Raw genomic sequence first — 19,106 nt, 5'->3', positions numbered from 1 at the left:
AAGTGTATGGGAGGATGTGCATTCGTTATATGCAAATACCATGCCATTTTGTATAATGGCTTTGAGCAATATGTTTGAATACCAAGGGACAACTTTATCTTCCATTTTACATATGCAAGACTTTCTCTAGGCTATATCCTATGAGCAAAATTACTGGATTGTTAGGTATTAGCCAGTATAATTTTAAAGATAATGCCAGGTTGCTTTTCAACATGCTTATGCCAACTTCTTGCACCAGCAGTGTAGGAGAGTACATTCACAATCCTCCCTAGAACTTGGAACTGTCAGATTTGTTAACTTTTTCTCAATCTAGTGAATATAAAATGGTGTCTTGTTGTGAATTTATATTTGCATGTCCATAATTCTTAATTATGTTTAGTATAGATGAATATGTCACAAGCAATTTGAATGTTGTCTTATATAAAGTGTCTTCATATTTTTGCTCATTTTTAACTTGGTTGCTATTTTTATTTTTAAGATATAAAAAAAATATTCTGGAAACTAACTTTTTGCCTGTTGTATGTGTAGCAAATATATTATTCCAATTTGTGATTTATCCTTTCAGTTATTTTATGGTTTTATTTGGAAAACATAGATTCTTAATTTTAATGTAATTTAATTTAGCAAACTTTATGAATATTGTGAGGGTTTTTTTGGGGGGGTCTGGTTTTAGAAAAATTTCCCTACCCATGTTATAAAATTAATTGGATTTAATTCAAAGATATTTACAGTTTTGCATTTCATATTTAGGCATTTCATATATCTTACATGGATTTTTATTATATTTAGTTTTGTTCTTTTCCCATTGAACTGCAATGTCACCTTTGTCATCTACCAAATTTTTATATATCTTTGGGTCTGTGTCTGGACTTGTCTTTTATGTTCCAGTTAAATATTATCATTGTACCAATATCATTCATTCACTTATCATCCCTTCAACGAACATTGAGCATCTGCTATGTGCCAAGCACTTTTCTAGCTTATTAGAATCCATCAATGAACAAAAGAGAAAAACACCTGCCCTTCTAGAGCTTATAGTCTAGTGGGAGGAGGCAGCAATAAAGTTATAAATAATTAAAATATGTAAAATATCAAATGTTGAGAAGTTCTATGAAGAAAAATAAAGCAGAGATGGAGGATAGGGCACATACCAGATGGGTTGAGGATTGCTGTTTAAATAAGATAGACGGGGAAGGCCTCACTGATCTTAGCAGAGGCCTGATGGACATCACGGGGTGAGTCACACAGATATCTGAAGGTAACACATACCAGGCAGATGGAAGAGCAAGTACAAAAGTCCAAAGGGGACAATCATGCAAGGAGGCCAGTGTAGCCAGGTGTGGAATGAACAAAGGGGAGACAAAGTCAGAAAGATTACAGTAGGCAAGAACAATTATTATACCACACTGTTTTAATTACTAAAGTTTTATGAAAAGTCTTGGTATTTTGTAGATCAAATCTACCTATTTTCCTAGAGGAGTATGTTGGCAACTTAATTATCCTTGTATCACTGGTTCTCTAAAAAATTTTAAGATTAATTTACCAAGTTCCTAGAAAAGCCTGTAGAAATTTGATTGACATTACATTGAAACTGTATATCATTTTGGGAAAATGTGTTATTGTTTTATCTTTCTGATAGTTTCTTGAGGTAGAAAACATGGTACCTCTTTCATTTACTTTGTTCTTTTGTGTGTGTGTTTAAGTGTGCTTTACCATTTTTTTCCATGAAAGTCTTGCACGCACATTGTTCATGTAAAAAGCTGTCTACAAGACCTATTAGTCACTTCCCTCATCCCCTTGTCTACACTATCATCACTATACCGCTCTCCTTGCTGCTCCTCAAGCACACCCCTACCCCAGGACGTTGGCCCTTGCTGGCTCCTCTTCCTGGAATGCCCTTCCTGCAGATAACTGCATGGACCACATCCTCACCTCTTTCAGGTTTCTGATCATGTGTTGCTGTATTAGCGTGGCCTTCCCTGACCACCCAATTTCAATTAGTCCCATCTCAGCATCTGGTAGCTCACTTTCTTCTTTTAATTTTGTTTTCATGGTATTTTTACTCATCAACATCTATTCAAAATTTATGTTGTTCCCCCATAATTATTAAGTTTGTGAAATAGATACTAAAAGCCCTAGAAATTATCTGAGATGATTTGTGGGATAAAGCCTTCGCTAGCAGTTAAGTGGAGACAGAGCAGTGAATAAATACAGTCCTCAAATCAAGTGGCTTCCAAATCACTGCTCCCCCAAAAATGAATGTGACAAGTTCTTCTTTCTTCTCTAGTCCATTTTAGGGAAGCAAGCAGTTGGTTAGAGGACAGGGAGTCTGAAAATGCAAATTTCCACTACTGCAAGTTGGCTGATTCAAGGTCATAGGTAATCACTAATCCCTCGTGAGGACTTTCATCACTAGGGTTAGAATGCTGGGTCATCAAGTTAACATTAGTTGAGGATGCTACTATGTTGTTATTCAAATATCAGTTTCATTTAGGGGTTGCTTGGAAACCTCACCCTTAAACGTACTGTTTTGTTTATATATAAGTTCACTGGTGTGACACCTATCTGTAATACTGGTCACTGAGATATGAAAAAATTCCTTATTGTAAGTGGCAGTCGAAGAAAAAAGGATCTGAAGCAGAGAAATCCCCACCAGATGTAGAAAGTGTGAATCCTGCAGTGTCCTCTGATAAATGTTAATATCAAAACATTCTCCTGAGCACATGCACCTTAGCTTGTATTGAGTAGTATTCATTGTAAAAACATCGCAGGCAAAAACGCCTGGGGCTTGAATCTTGCCATTTAGAGCAGGAAGCATAATTGTCAAATGAGGGCAATAAATATCAATATTGATAACATCACTACTTTTTGTTGAGTGCCCACTATATGCCAAATATGGTGCTAGGAATTAAGCAGGCTTATCTCATGCAGTCGTCAAACAAGTCTGGGAAGTAGGTACCATTTGTATCACCATATTAATAAGTAACTTGCAGCTCAGAAAGCTGAAGTGACACATGATCACATTCTCATGAAAAGAGGTGTAGCTAGGATTCCAACCCGGGGGTCTGGATCCAAAAACTGGGCACTTTCATCTACATCATTGAGACCTAAGGAAACTGAGAACCTTTGGAGCTATAAAAAAAAAAATATAGAATCACAGTTTCACACCTAAAACCCCACATTCTTCCTTGTAGGCCTGACCAATCAGTCCACTGAGGGGCATGTGGAGAAGGTAGCTAGGGAAGCTAAATGTTTTCCCATTTATATTGATCTTTAGTTTCAGAAGCATTTTTTCACATGTTATCTCATTGGATTCTTATTATACTGGCAGGTATAAGTTCCATTTTCCAGTTGGATGAAGTGAGGCTCAGAGAGATTCACTTCTTTGCGGAGAGTCATTTAGAAGCCAGGACTCAAACTCAAATCTTCTGGCTCTAAAAGGCATATATTCTTACTGTCTGGTGCTCACTTCTTCCTTCACCTTTAATATACACACGGTGGTAGCTATATTTTTTAAAAAAAAGATTTTTAACCTTATTCTGAATTATTTAAATGGTTAAATCACTTAAAAATATTAAATTGATTTGTGTACATAAAATTGCTGTTTGCCTTTTTAAACTAAATCTATGTGTGTGTATGTATATATGTGTGTGCGCGTGTGTGTGTACAAATATATGTATGTATTTATCTATTTGCCAAAAGGTCTTTAATCAAAGGGAAAGTGTATACTTTTCTGGTTTAACCTTGTTAAGTTATAGTAGTGGTGGTAGGAGGGGGCATTAGAGTGAAAATACAACATGACGTCTCCCTTACAAGTCTGAAACACATTCCTTATTTTTAAAATGTAGTTATGAAAGAATAGTTGTAAATCCACAACATATGGCGCCCATTAAGGGTAATACATGTTTGATGGTTAAAATGGTGCATTTTATTATTCCATTGTGATTTCTATCTTATTATTTATTGTCCGTAGTCAGCAATGTTATCCTATCTCTAGGCGATTGCTCTTTGCTATAAGGAGATGAGTTTGCTTTTTGCCATATTCATACACCTTTGGAATAGCTATTTTATATTCATTCAATCCTGACATCTAGATCACCATATGTATAATGTAGTATAATATCACTAGAAGCTCTAGAAATAAATGGTTTCTAAGAGTATGAAAATGTAAACCAAATAAAAGATAAACAGGCAAGAGACCATACTAGTGGCAGGTTTCAATGACATATTACTTTTATCATACCTTTTCCCATATTTCATGTTATAAATAGATGTTACAGTTTCCTGAATTCTTGTTTTTCACTGAAATAGGCATAGCAAATAATATGTTTAATCACAGCTAATGTCTCCTTTTAGATTTGATTGTTCTCGACCTAATTCATCATCTTATCTTGCCTGCTACTCCTTTCTGTTCACTTCAGGTTGCAGATGGGGAAAGTGTGAATTCTGCAGTATCCTTGGATAAATATTAATAGCAAAACAAATTCATCTGAGCATATTCACCTTAGGTTATTATTGAGCACTATTCATTATGAAAAACTGTCTTGTTAAAATGATAGTAACAGCAAATTATTCTTTGATTGTGTTATATTATGACTAATTAAAACCCAGAACAACTCTGACCTCAGCATGATTTACTGTTCTCCTGCTATTTTCCTGGACTTTCTCTAATGTAATTTTCTGTACTGGGAAAAAAGAGTAATATATTTTTGCTTGTGGGTATATATGTCCCAAGATAGAAAGATTGACTTTACATTTTCGGAAATAATTCAAATAAAATGTATAAGCAAAGTTAAATTAAATATAACTATACAGCCAGGCCAAAATGCTTTTCTTCATCAAATGGAGATCCATTCTCAGTGACCAAGATAGTTTTTCAGAGGTATAATCAAATGTGTATGTGAGTGTGAGTGGTGTGTGTGTGTGTGTGTGTGCTTGTGTGTGTGTGTTTGAGGATTACGATTACCTACAGTTCAGTTCTAGGCCTCTTTTTTGTCATCTGCAATGTAACAGATTTGGCCTTTCTAATCATTAATGCTGTTTCCATTTGTGTATTTTATTGGGTACTTTAATCTCAATTTCCATAGGTGACTGGAATAGAAAAACAAATAAGACACAGCTTTGCTAGAGAATAGGTTCCAAAAATATTTGTTGACTGAAATAGAAATAAATGTTGAAAATGGAGTGGTTCGCCTAAGTACTCTGCTCACAACTGGTTTGCCAGTAGAGACTTCCAGGTAGAACTGTTAACTTACTGGTGACCAAGTCCCCCCCCACTGTCCATTATTTACCCTCTGACTTGGCTTGACAAAACTTTAGTCAGGCTTCTGTCCTCCTCACAGGCCCCTGACATTTGGGTCACCTGAAGCTTAAGCAAGCACCAAGGTGCATAATATCCCCCTTGACACTTCATTCCAAGAATGGAGAACCGGTTGACCACACAGAGAAACACTTCCTGTTGAAGAGCTCTGATTTTACCAAGCTGCTCACTCCCACCACGTGCCCCTCTCTCCCACAGAGTTCCTGCTAGCCCTGCTTCCCCCTTCACATGTAAGAAAAGCCTTTCTCTGTTTGATTTTGAGGCGCTTGCAGATCCTGAGGTTGGAGTCTTCTCCTTATTGTAACAGTCTTTTTGAATAAAGTTTCTCCTTAGCTAAGTCCAGGTTTGTTCCTATTTGACACTGGGCAGGCAGACTGATCTTCCCAGTTACACTTTGCTGATTCATACAATTAAGCGTAAAGATGAAGCTGTGCCGGGTCTATTCTTCTATTTGAATTTCGCTTTTTGTGGCCTCTATTCTTTGACCTCACTCAAACCCTGCTTTGAATATTTTGTCTTCCTTGTGGTCAAACATAGAATTGAGTCTAAACCCTATGTTCTCTTTATTATATCTAAAACGGTGATACTTCTGAAACATTCTTCTCATGAGATCCTTTAGCTTATCTTTTCAGGATCTGTTTGCTCATTCTTTTCCCCTCACCTGGTTCTTGTAATTTGAATTGTATGTATCTAAGGGCTCTGTTTTAAACTTTTCTTTCTACATTTAGTTACTCCCGTGGCTTAAAGGATGCTTGCAATTATTTCCCATCCCCAAGCAGTATATTTCTATTTTCCCATCTGTCTGGATTTTTCAACTGGATGTACAGGGAGAGAGTTGGGGCTAATAATTGTCCTATAATCGGATAATGACAAGCCTCAGTGAGATTAGTATGTCCTGTGAGGAAACAATGTGCCTAAAGAAGGATTGGTTAAGAACTTTGAAGTGAGACTTCCTTGGCCCCTCGGTGTTTCCAGAAATTTCTGTAACTGAGTGGTGTGATTGTGGACAACTAATGAGAGGCTCTTGCTAGGCCACACCCTAGTATAAAACATAGTTGTTGTCCCTAGATGGGCTAGTCTTCACCCTCATTTCATCTGGACTTGCACAGCCTTGGTTTCACCATTCACCTGCATGGACCACTAACTGGTAAGTTCACCTACCAGCAGGTATCTGAGCACTAGAGGAAACCTTTTCTTACTTAACTCTGTTAGACTTAATAATGATTTTTAAAAATGAGAGGGAGAAGTGTGGCAGAGAAAACTGTGAAAATGTATGTGAGGGAAAAGTGATGGAAAAGAATATGGGAGAGAATGTGAGTAAAAATGAGGAAATGAGTAGAAGATGAAGTAAAGTAAGAAGCCTGGCAGTGAGGAAATAGTGCCAGATAATAAAAGAATAGGCGCAAGAATGAGAAACTACAATGGAAGAAAAATGGGACAAACATAAAAGAATGAGAAGTTCGACGAAATGAAACATGAAAAACGAGAATGAGAAAATACACAAATCATAACATTTTTTAGAGTTGGCTGAATTGTGAGCATATGAGCCACGTGGGAGAATGGAAGGCGGGACTGAGGCAGATTTGGGAAACGGTGCAGGCGCAGATACTGACACTGGCAGAACACAGGAATCTACAAGCGGCTGGTGTGCACCTGCCACGTGGTGACATGAGTAGGGGTCCATGGCCGAGAGCTGGGACCCCGGAGCCAGGACACCCAGAGCCTGGAGCCGAGAGCGGGGCCAGATGTCAAACTTCCCGGAGTCAGGTCAGAGAGGCAGTGGGGCAGGACGCTGCAGAGGCTCTAGAACATTCAGAATGGAATGGGAGAGGCAAGGCAGAGGGGGTGAAATTGACCACTGCCCTGGAGTTTAGTGATTTTACCTTTGCGATGCAGGGGAGTGTTTAACCATTTGTTTCCTCTACTCTGAAATTGAATTTATAATTTATTCGGCTAACCTCTAGATCTCGCGATTTGGGCTTTCAGAGCCCCTTGTCTTTTCTTTACCTTTACCTCGAGGTTGGATTTTGTTTGTGCTATTTTGGCTAATCTGGAGGAGAAGAGGCTTTTACTTTGTAATGGTCCGTATGGCCTCATCACTTGCTGTCCTGAAATGGGAAGCACTCTTCCGACATAGAGTTACTTTGGATGCCACAGGTCTACTGTCATTAGGGGAGGGCCCTTCCCTTGAGCGCCTAAGGGCTCCAGAAACTCCATATTCGTTGTCTGGTCTGTTGCCTTCCCCATGCTTTGCGCTAGTTTACTGTTGGGTGAAGTCTTTATTTGTCATTGCTTTTAAAAATTTCCTTTTAGTTTGTTTTCCAGATTTTCAGCAGGCTTATTGTTGAAAATCACCTATAACCCCACTATCAAACGAATGCCTCAATGGTCATTTATTTAAATTCTATTTTAATGGCAAGCAACATTGCTCTTTAGGGAAGGCAACAGAGCTGGTTTGTCTTTGCTGCATGTGCTAAATTAAACAAGTGATTTTGGATCCTGAACTAAGGATAAATGTCTTGTCTAGGAAATGACAGTAATCTTGTGATTTTTGAAATGTGGAACAGCTTATTAAAATTTTATATAAGCTCCTTTTCAAAGAATATTACATATTCTGTTTTTAGAAGCTGTATATGATGAATGAATAAAAGTGAATCAATAGGTTTTAGGAATTAGTTGTGCACTTGAAGTGAACAAGAGAATTTTTTTTTTCCCTAAACAAATGTGTATTCTTGGTGCCAACTAAACTTGGAATTTACGGATGGGAAAAATGCCTCAGGATGATTCCGTAAATCCTTTTACCATGCGGATTTTTCTCCATGGAAATTTCACAGTTTATTTAGAGGGAAAGAAATTTACCTTGGTGGAGAATATATATATATATATATATATATATATATATATATATATATATATATATATATATATATATATATATATTCCTTGCAAAGAGTAGAACATTCATTGTGTAGTAATGAGATCTATCAGGAACCGTTACCTCTAGCCGGTGGGTTGATGCTTGGCATTGCTTAGGGACTTGCATCTAAGAGTTGACTTAGCAAGTTGACTTCATTTTTTTCCTACCAAGTGCTTGCTTCTCCCATATAACCTATTCTTTTTTCCTTTCCTATTAAACATTTTTAAAGTTATTGCCAGTATATAGTGTGTTTTCAAAACGAGTCACTTGTCTCACCCCTTGTCTTGGTTTCTAAGATGCACTCTTGAAAGTGTTCTATTAAAAGATTTCAATGCAATTCACATGGAGATTGTAGGGGAGCAGAATTTGGCACCCCAAAATATGTCTCTTTGGGATATTAATTATTTTAACCTGGTTAAGTTCTAAGAAACAGCACACAAGGGAAAAACTTTGAAAACCAAGTAGGAGTCACCCTTTTGAAAGAAGCATTTACATTTACAAGGGAAATCTCTGTTCGTAAGGGTGTTTTCCTCTCTATACCAAGAAGAAAATGGCTAAATCTCTGGAAATTTATCAGTGGAGAAGGCATGGACTTAAATCTGCACAACAACCTTACCCTTGTTTACTGTGCTTTTCCTGGTCACCTCTCATAACTGGCTCCCTCACCCCCAACTTCTTCTTTTGTCTTTAGCTGGAGATGGTATTTAAGGTGGTGGCTTGGGCCATTTTGGCGGGTTACTCAGTTCTCCTGGGTCTTTCCCAAGTATACATGTTGTTAAACTTTGGTTTTCTTATTAATCTGTCTCATGTCAATTTAATTCTTAGACCAGCCAGAAGAGTAGAGGGAGGGAGTAGAGTAGAGTAGAGGGAAATTTCTTCCTCCTCCCCAGCAAAATCTTTCAAGATCTTTGACTACTGTGAGAAATATATATGAAATTCAAGAAAATGCTTAGCCTCTGAATATCTTATGAATCGTTATTTTAAAATAATAATTCCCAAATGAATTCCATGTTTCTAAATTATTATATTTAATAAGCTATTTTTATTTGTACATTTTATCTCATTGTAATTAACTTCTGGATCTACATTTATCTGTTGGTTCCTGTTTGTTTCATTTTTAGTCTTCAGACTTTTTTGGCTTATCAGAGAATGTTTGAATCAGTATTTCCATAAATTAATGGTAGGAGTTTTACAAACTACAGAATGCAAAGAGAGCAAATTATCCTTAAAATTGGACAATCCAAGGATTATTTAAAAGATATTTCCCTTGTAAATGCAATGAAATAATGTAGCAATTAGAAATGAACCATATAAATGTGTACTCCAGTTGTGAACCCTAGAAAGGTGACAGTGTAATGAGATTTGACAGCATGTAGAAAGGTGAAAACTCATTAACAAGCTAGGATCTGCATTAAAAAAATTGATTAGCATTTTTGTATTATGTAAGAAGATGGCTTAGCATTTCAGGAGGAGAGCAGCAGTTGTGTGGCATTTAAATCTATTCTGAATTAAAAGTGATCAGTTTAAAAAAATTACAGAAAATTCTTATGCAAATGAAATATAATCAAGCCATGCTTCAGACTCATTATGTGTGATTGATATGCACTGTAACTTGCTTACTAATTCAAGGAGCAGAGGAATTCCAGTTACCTATCGTATTGTGGATGCAGTACTGTGCCTCACTGCTGGAAGTGATATTAAATTTATTATGATAAACGGGGTAAGCCAACAAGTTGGGTCCTTATCCAACTTGACATTTATGTGAAATGATAAGAATTTCTTATTATCCTGAAAACCTTAGCTTCCTCATAAATGTTAAGATCTTTTGGAGATTCTTAAAGGTATCAACATTAAGAGCATGAGAGAGAATATAGGTAATAGAGAAGAGTACTTTGTAATGCTTTTAGAAGAAGACATATGCTTGTTGACCTAAAAGTTTGTTTATTAGTGATCAGTAAGTAATTAGAGAGTTCTCTAATGTGTTTCTTTAGTGAGTTCATGTCTAGTTGTGAGAAAACTTGGTCATGAAATTGCAAATTGGGCTAACCTTGCAAACTATGAAGTTATTAATGTGCCCACATTTCTCCCAGCTTCCAGAGTTTTAACAATTTTTAAGTGTATCACAACCTACAAAATCCATACTGGTCTATTTCAGCAATTCTTCATCTAACTTTAGGATTTTGACAATACTGATTGGTTCAGGAACTGATTGGTTCAGGAACTGATTGGTTCAGGATAAAAGCTAAAGTTGATATATCAAAAGTCAGTGTTTCTTTATTTTTTTAAGTTTTAAGAAGACAGATTTTAAGATGCCCTTTCTGATACTGCTTGTTGGACTTACCTTGGAAATCTATGATGTTAACATCCTCAATTTTCTCAGTTTTCAAAGTTTTTAAAATTAACTTTTTAGTTAATATTTTTTAGGCTCTTCTTTTAGTTAAACACACACACACACACACACACACACACACACACACACACACACACAAACAGTGGTTGGTTCAGGATAAAAGCCAATGTTGGCATACCAAAAGTGTTTCTTTCTTATTTTGTAAGTTTTATGTGACAAATTTTAAGATGTCTTTTTCATATTAATGATACGTAATTTGTAATTTTAAAGGCTTTTGTAATTGGTAGCATTTTTCATTGGTATTTTAAATGATACTTAATTTTTATGATTTTGATAGTAATATATTTTCACAGTAGAAAATTTGGAAGACAGAAACATATGAAGGAAGAAAAATCAAAAAATTACCTTGAAGGGGAGCAGAATATGTCACCCCCAATCCAAAATATGCCTCTTTGGCATAAGGATTATTTTGAGCAGATTATTTTTTAAGAACCAGCAGATTTAGGAAAAGGTCTGAAAATCAGTAGTAGCGGTTACCCTTTGGTAAGGGAATCTTCCATTTATAAGGGAAATCTCCATTTGTAAGGGTGTGTCCCTCTCTACTAGGAAGAAGAGGGTGACTCTGAAATTCTAGAAAGTCTTATCAATGGAGAAGGCTTGAACTTTTCCTGGGTTTCTCCCACGTGTAAGGAGAGATATATGTTATTAAACTTCTGCTTCTTTTTCTCTTGTTAATCTGTCTGTTATTACAGGGATTGTCTCAGCCAAGAACCTAGAAGGGTAGAAGGAAAATTCGTTTTTCTTCCGTATAATATGTAATATTATAATTCAGAGTTAACCATGGTTAACATTTTGTTATATTTCCTTCCAATCTTTCCAGTACGAGTGTTCTTCAATGTTCATTTAAATCCAGTAGAGGAAATTGGTTCAAGATGGCGGAGTAGAAGGACGTGCTCTCACTCCCTCTTGCGAGAACACCAGAATCACAACTAACTGCTGAACAATCATCGACAGGAAGACACTGGAACTCACCAAAAAAGATACCTCACATCCAAAGACAAAGGAGAAGCCACAATGAGACGGTAGGAGGGGTGCAATCACAGTAAAATCAAATCCCATAACCGCGGGGTGGGTGACTCACAGGCTGGAGAACACTGATACCACAGAAGTCCACCCACTGGAATGAAGGTTCTGAGCCCCACGTCAGGCTTCCCTCTCTGCCCCCACTATTATCTTCGCCTTGGAGTATCTGTCCACAGGGGACAGACTCCAGCTGCTCAGCCTGGGCCCCATCTATCTCCTGCCTCAAGACCACATCAAATGTGACTTTCCTTTCACTTCTGTGTGTACATAGGCAGCTTCTCCTTTGATTTGGGGCTCCAGGTGAGTGTTCGGTGCAGTGACTGGATGGGCACAAAGGGCCTGCATCCCCACTTCAGCACGTGCTCTGACATAATGGTGTTTCACTTGGCAGAGTGCTCTTGTCTGTATATTAATAATTATATTCATTATGATATTAATAATTTTCACAGTGGCCCTGTCTACAGATTAAAAATCCCATCTTCGGGCAAGTCAGCTGGACCTCAGCAAAGTTAAGTGACTTGTATAAGCTCAGGCCTCTCAGATGTGGTGGAGCCAAAGCCAGAATTTCAATTTTTCTGATCCCATTACACCACGTGGCGGGGTGTGTGTGTGTGGCTCTGTGTGTGTGTGTGTGTGTGTGCGTGCGTGCACACACGTGTAGGTGTGCTTGTGTGAAAGTGTGTGTTTATATCCTCTTCTGTAGCTGAACAGCAGTTACAGATATTTTCCTTTTAATTTTTTTCTCTCTTGCAAATACCCATGCAGGTTTAGAATAGAGCATTCTTTGTCTTTAAAATAATATTATCTATTACTTACGAATACCAAACTTAAGGGAAAGGAATAATACAGTGCTGACCTGTGTACATACCACCCAGCTGAAGAAATAAAACATTACAGTTAAAGCCTTTGATGTGCCCTGCCTGATCCCATTTTCTTCTCTGCTCTTATAGGCTATACTGCACTTTTAGTATAGTTTTTCAATGACCACTCTTTTATATAGTAACAGTTTAGTTTGTGTCTAAGACTAATCACACGTATATGTATATTCATATATATGTATGTATGTGCATATATGTATATAAGTGCATATATGTATATAAATGTATGCTTGATGCTTCTGAAATTATAATTAAGATCAACAATAATATATTGCATTTCCATAGCAATTTACATTTCCAAAGTACTTTGAAATGTTTCATCGCATTTTACTTTTATTAATTGACATGTGTGCCTTAGTCTTTGGAACCTGCAAAGTCCCTCTGCAAGTCGGATAGATATACATGTGTGAGGCTGGGTAGTGCAACATAACCGCTTTAGATATTCCCATATCCTAACCCTTGTGCAAATGCTAGAGAATAATGCTTCAGAATTCTCAGTTCTGAGTAGTCATTAATGTGAAACAATGGGGTATTATTCCACTTTTGAGTTGTAACCAAATGCACCGTCTATATGCATAAATACATTTTAATTCATGACATTATCATAGACATAAAAAGCTGACGTATATTTGACTTAGGAGCAACACCTGCAGGTTTCTTGGAACCTCTCGACATTCTTTACTGACAGTTCTCACAAATCAGACTTTCTCCTATGGTTCCTTTCCTATTTCTGGTTAGATCAAGCTGGATGACTTATCTCCCTCTGTTTCATTCCTTAGCTTTTCCAGAGCCACATTTTGCTCTGGGAAGGGGAGAGAAGAGTCAACTGATTTTCTTCCTCAGACTCAGAATGGGTGCAGTAATTTTCTGTAATATATTTCAGGCTGTTATTCTCATCTTCCGAAGCAATTTATTATCTTTAACCTGATTTTTATCCCTAAGGCTAAATCATCATTTTTATATTAGGGATAACACAGCTGCTGGGGGATTGCATAAAGGACTGAGGAATAGTGAAATTGGAAGAAAAGCAAAGTTAACCCTTGACCAGCTGGTATATACTAAGTAATGTCAGGAAATGAATGCTATAGGGTTGTAGCCCCAGACTAGCCCCGGGAGGGGGGTGATCCAACCTTATTTATTAGCAAATTCCTGTGGGTCTCACGAGAGAATTCACTCTTGGCAGTATAGGGAGTAATGACAGGTCCCAGATGAAGGCATACAAATAATTTGTTTTTGTTGCATGGGTTTCTTACATTACCCAATGCAATACTTACGGTAATTATGATTTTTTAGAGAACCGGCTATATCCATGAACCTCAAAGAGATGGATCTGTTAGTTAAGAAATGCCCAACTGGCAAAAGGAATAATACAGTGACTACCTGTGTGCATGTCAGCCAGCTGAAGAAATAAAACATTCCTTATAGTTCATGGCTTTCATTCACCATTTCTGCCCTTCGGAAGTCTGAAAATCTTTCTTTTGAACTAAACGCTCTCGGGCAGTGGGGACTATGAAGGAGATGATTTGTTCCACAGTTAGCATGCCGCTTGGGAAGGTGGGGTTTAATCCTCTAGGGATCTCCCAAGTTCCAGAGGAAGTAGAAGGCTCTCAAGAAAGAGGACTGGAGAGCAGTATTCCCAGCCCAGGCTGCTGTGGCTTAGAGACTTCCAAACTTGTGTAGCAACTTACTTGTCAGATTTCAAATTGAGCTTTCCACTTTAGGTTGAATATTGGGCTGAAAGCTAGCTGACATATTAACTTAGAAGATATTTCACTAACAGCTGCCCAAAGAGACTAAATATTTACCACACTTATATTTTTATAATATAAATATAAACTAATAAATATAGACTAATATATTTACCACACAATATAGGATAAGGAAAGCAAATTAAGGAAAGATTATAAATGAAACTAGGTGTCATGTCCTGATTAAGAAAATGTAGTCCCTCCCGCCACCCACCCCCGGCCCAGTAACATGGGATTACTTTGGCGTCATAACCCAACACAATTCTTGACAACATTGCCATGTAATCATTCTGCAGGAAATCGGGCTCCGCTGAGTCTGGACTGACAACATGGTGGCTGGTATAAACTGTAGTTTAGCTGACTACTTAGCCTTGAAAGTAAAAAATAAACATGTAATTCCTGAAAACAAGGGATGGTTTATGAAATAAACATTTTCTGCTTTAGAAAAAAAGCTTTATGCAATTCAAAAGGGTTTTGTTTTTAAAACATTACTCACTAACTGCATTTAAGCATAAAAATAACTCTTAAGGTTTTCTTTCAGTCTGCTCCATACTGTTGCATTACAATATTTAATTAGATGATTCATTAAATTTATGAAAGTTTTCAACTCGTGTTGAATATAACTTATTAAATTTTAATTTTAAATGACGCTGTAATAACCTCTTTGGGAGTCATCCTGCCTAGGCTGGCTGTGACTGCAGACATTCACATATTCTACCGGTGCAGCTAGAGGGGCTGCATACATGGACAACTCAACGGCTTTCCTTCCCTCTACTCTCTACCTGTGTTCAGCCCCGGTATAACTTAGCAACTTTTCTCATCAACTGATCAGTGATCTGCACATAGGAGGTAGTCAGCAAATGCTAAGTGATGCAAATATTTCTGTCTGAGTAGCCAGTGTAATCAAATGAAGCAATTGCAAGATTTTAAAAAGTCAGGTATCCCAGTTCTGTCTGTAAGTATCTGTGCAATCTAGGGCCATCCCTTGACCTCTCTGGGTCTCAGTTTTCTTACCTGTCATCCAAATGGCTTAGACCCAGTGGTTTCTGAAGACCAGCCCAGGATTAACCTTCTCTAGTTCCATGTCCCTCCGCTCTCATCCTGCCTACAATCTCAGATCCATCTTTCCCTCCACTGAAGACACTGCTCTATGACTTACCTTAATGTCCTAGAGTTAAGTATTTGCTGTGCTTGCCATTTTTCAGATTTATCACCAACTTCTACATTGCCATTTGGAGAAAAATAAAAATAGCTTTTCCCTGTAAACTGAGAATGTTGCTACATATTTGCGATCTGGATCATCAAGTGAAATATTCTTCTGGTTGGGAGTGGCCCTTGCCTTCCTGCCCTTAAGTTTCCTGGCTGCTTCCATTTAGTGCTTTGATGGGGAGTCATGAGGACCAGCTACCAGATCTCCATCTGCCACCAAATCCCTGTGTCACCAAGGGCCAGTCGCTTCCCAGCTTGCACCTCAGTTTCCCCAGATGTCTAATTAGAGACCTTTATTTGATTATATCTAGAATCCATTATATTCTGATTCTTTATGAATCTGTGTTTTAGGGTTGCCGGTTATTTAAAGACAAGAAACGTCAGAAGAACTTTTAATGAGCACCTACTCTATGCCAAGATGAGAGGTATACTTTAAAGGTAAGGAAAGTGAGGAGCAGAGTGGTTAAAAAGCATGCCTAATCGTTAATAAACCAGCAAAGCTGCAGATGGCACAGTCAGGACTTGAATCTGTGTCTGTCTGATTCCATAAGCCATACTAGCTGGAAAGGTTAGTTGGATGTGTTTTATTTTATTTATTGTATTTGGTAGGTGATAGGGAACAAGTTTTTAAGCAAGGGTTAGTGTGATTAAAGGCATAATTTTAAAAGGTCAGCGTGATGGTGTTCCTAGAGGATAGCAGCCGTATTTAATTTCTCCCTTTACTTTCAGTATCTAACACAGTGTTTAGCAAATGGCAGTTACATAATTGATGTTTATTGAATGGAGAGATGGATGGATGAATGATGGTGATGCATAAGTCATGAAATCAGAGAAAGGAGAAATACTAGTGGTAATGCTACTGTGATAATCTAGAGATGAAGTAATAAAAATTTGAACCAGAGTGGTGGCAGTGGGACAGGACACATGCAAAGAGGAAAAATTGACTGGACCTAGAAACAAATTAAATTTGGGCACGAGAGACACCAAAATGGCTCCAAGGGCTTTTGAAGCCTTGTTGGTTGCCACTGATGGCTTGATATCATCCTCAGAATTCTGGTGGTCATCTTGTAATCAGGCATCTATTGACAAATGCAGGGGAGGGCTGCAAACAATAGAAGACAAGTGGAACACATTACCATCTGAATGAATTATAAAACTGAATGCATTTATATTTGAGTTTGACCCACATAAGGACCGCAATACAGCAGACAGGAGGTGCTGGAGAAAATAGAGGATATAGGTCTCATGGAGAGGTTCATTGCAAGAGGCTATAGTTGACACTGATTTCTTTTAAACTATTTCAGCCTCACTTACCCCCTTCTCTTTCTTTACTCAAGACGTCTCCCTTTGGTATTGAACTGGGTACTGCTTATTCGCGAGTAGGGGTCTTCCAGCATGGAAAAGTAGAGATCATTGCCAATCACCATGGCAAATGTACCAGTCCAAGTCGCTCTCACAAAGTGAACACCTCATAGATGAGGTTGCTAAGAATCAAGAGGCAATGAACCTCACCTGTACCATCTTTGATGCCAAGAAGCTGATTGGATGCAAGTTTGATGATGCCGCAGTTCAGTCAGAAGGAAGCACTGGCCTTTCCAAGTGATTTGTGGAAAGGGAAAGCCCAAAGTAATTGTACAATATAAAGGAAATAATATTTTTTCCCCTAGAGGAGATCTCTTTCATGGTTCTAAGCAAGATGAAAGAATTTGCTGAAGCCTATTTAGGGGAAAAAAGTAGAAATGCAGTAATTACTGTTCCGACCTACTTAAATGATTCACAGTGTCAGGCCATCAAGGATGCAGGGATCATCACTGATCTTAATATCCTGGGAATCATTAATGAGCTTATGTATTGCAGCACCATACTCCAAGGCTTGGATTTAAAAAAAAAAAAAAATCCCCAAACACCTGAAGCTTTAAAAAAGAGAAACGTGCTGATCTTTGACTTAGGTAATGGCACCTTTGATGTATCTATCCTAAACATCCAGGATGGCATCTTTGAAGGAAACTCCACAGCTGGTGACACACATCTGGCTGGGGAAAATTTTGATAACTGTATGGTGAATCGCCTGGTTGATGACTTCAAATGCAAGCGCAAGAAGCATACAGCCCCCAACAAGCAGGCAATGTGCCACGCCGAGGCTGCGTGTAAGAAGGCAACATGTATTTTGAACTTCTTTGCTCACCCCGGGTTTGAAATTGACTGGTTCTCTAAGGGTGTGGATTTCTACCCTTCCATTTCCTGAGCCCACTTTGAGCAGCTCAGTGCTTATCTCCTCCGTGGTACCTTGAAGCACGTACAGAAATCTCTGAAGGATGTCCAACTTGACAAGAGCCAGGTTAATGGAATTGTGCTAGTGGGTGATTCCACTTGTATTCCAAAGTTCCAGAAATTGCTGAAAGATGTCTTGAATGGAGAGGAGCTCAACAAGACCACCCACCATGATGAGGCCGCGGTGTGTGGCGCAGCTGCACAGGCAGCTCTTCTCACAGGCGACAAATCAGGGTATGTGCAGAGAAGCTCGTTGATGTTACCCATTGCCCAACAGGCACTGAGACAGCAGGGAGGATGTGACATCCCTTATCAAGAGAAACACCTCAATACCTCCAAAGCAGACCCAGATGTTCCCAGCTTACTTTGACAACAAGACCACTGTCTTAGCAAAAGTGTATGAGGGAGAAAGGGCTTTAACGAAAAGAAACTGCTCGGCAAGTTCGTACTTCCTGGGATCCTCTAGCTTACTGTGGTGCTCCTGACATCCAGGTGACCTTTGACAGGGTCACCAATACCATCCTCAGGGTACCTGCTGCAGACAAAAATGCTGGCAGGAAGAACAAAATGCACATTACTAATGACGAAGGCTGTTTCAGTAAAGATGATACTGACCAGATTGTAAAAGAAGCAGAAAACGATGGAGTAGAAGGGGAAGTCAATAAAGATCGGGTAGCGGCCAGAAGCACCGCAGAATTCTGCACCTTCAGTGGCATATGCGGGCATATGACTCCATTTCAGTCAAGAAGATAAAAGGAAGGTTCCTGGAAAGTGCCAGGAACTGTTAAACTGCCTCAAATGTAACCAGAGCTGAGTGTGAGTGTAAGCGGGCTTCACTCCGCAGAGGGATCTGGCCGCTGGGGCTTCTGCAGCTCAGCCGAGCCTCGGGTTAGTATCAGGGAAGTGGGCTAACAGTCATTCTTTGGAGAAACTTTCCTGGTCTCCACAGTCATTTATACAGTTTCAATATTTCATGCTTAGTTTGCAGCATCAGTGTGTATGTTTGAAAAAGGACAGATTCAAAACTTAATGATCAATATTTGTGAGTTTATTCAACATTTTAATATTAATGCTTCTACATCCTGTAGGTTATGAACTTCATCACATATTTTCACACCTGCAGTTTGTGTCTGGTGACTAGTTTGGGAATTAGCACTTATAAAATATTTAAACACTTAACTTTGGTAGTAAGGAAGAGGTTGTATTACCATATCACAGTCTCACCACTTTAATAACAATGACCACTTATGAGCAAATATTGTGACTGTAAACTTGTATAAACACTGTGCCCTACTCATCTGTGTACTACAATAGAGTTTACTACTTGTAG

General features: G+C 38.3%; 1 pseudogene across 1 annotated transcript in view; it reads left to right on the top strand.

Annotated features, from left to right (window-relative positions):
• The window catches only part of LOC309817640 (heat shock-related 70 kDa protein 2-like), a 55,462-nt pseudogene extending 36,933 nt beyond the window's left edge, over nucleotides 1-18,529 (top strand). The window contains exons 2-3 of the transcript in view: nucleotides 16,843-17,652; nucleotides 17,752-18,529. The product of the transcript in view is annotated as a heat shock-related 70 kDa protein 2-like (transcript). The remainder of the gene's footprint in view (nucleotides 1-16,842; nucleotides 17,653-17,751) is intronic.
• Nucleotides 18,530-19,106: the final 577 nt, after the last annotated feature.

The sequence above is a fragment of the Grampus griseus genome (assembly GCF_964374135.1).
Source record: "Grampus griseus genome assembly, chromosome: X".
Classification (NCBI taxonomy): Eukaryota; Metazoa; Chordata; class Mammalia; order Artiodactyla; family Delphinidae; genus Grampus; species Grampus griseus.
This window is presented reverse-complemented; position numbering and strand designations above follow the sequence as displayed.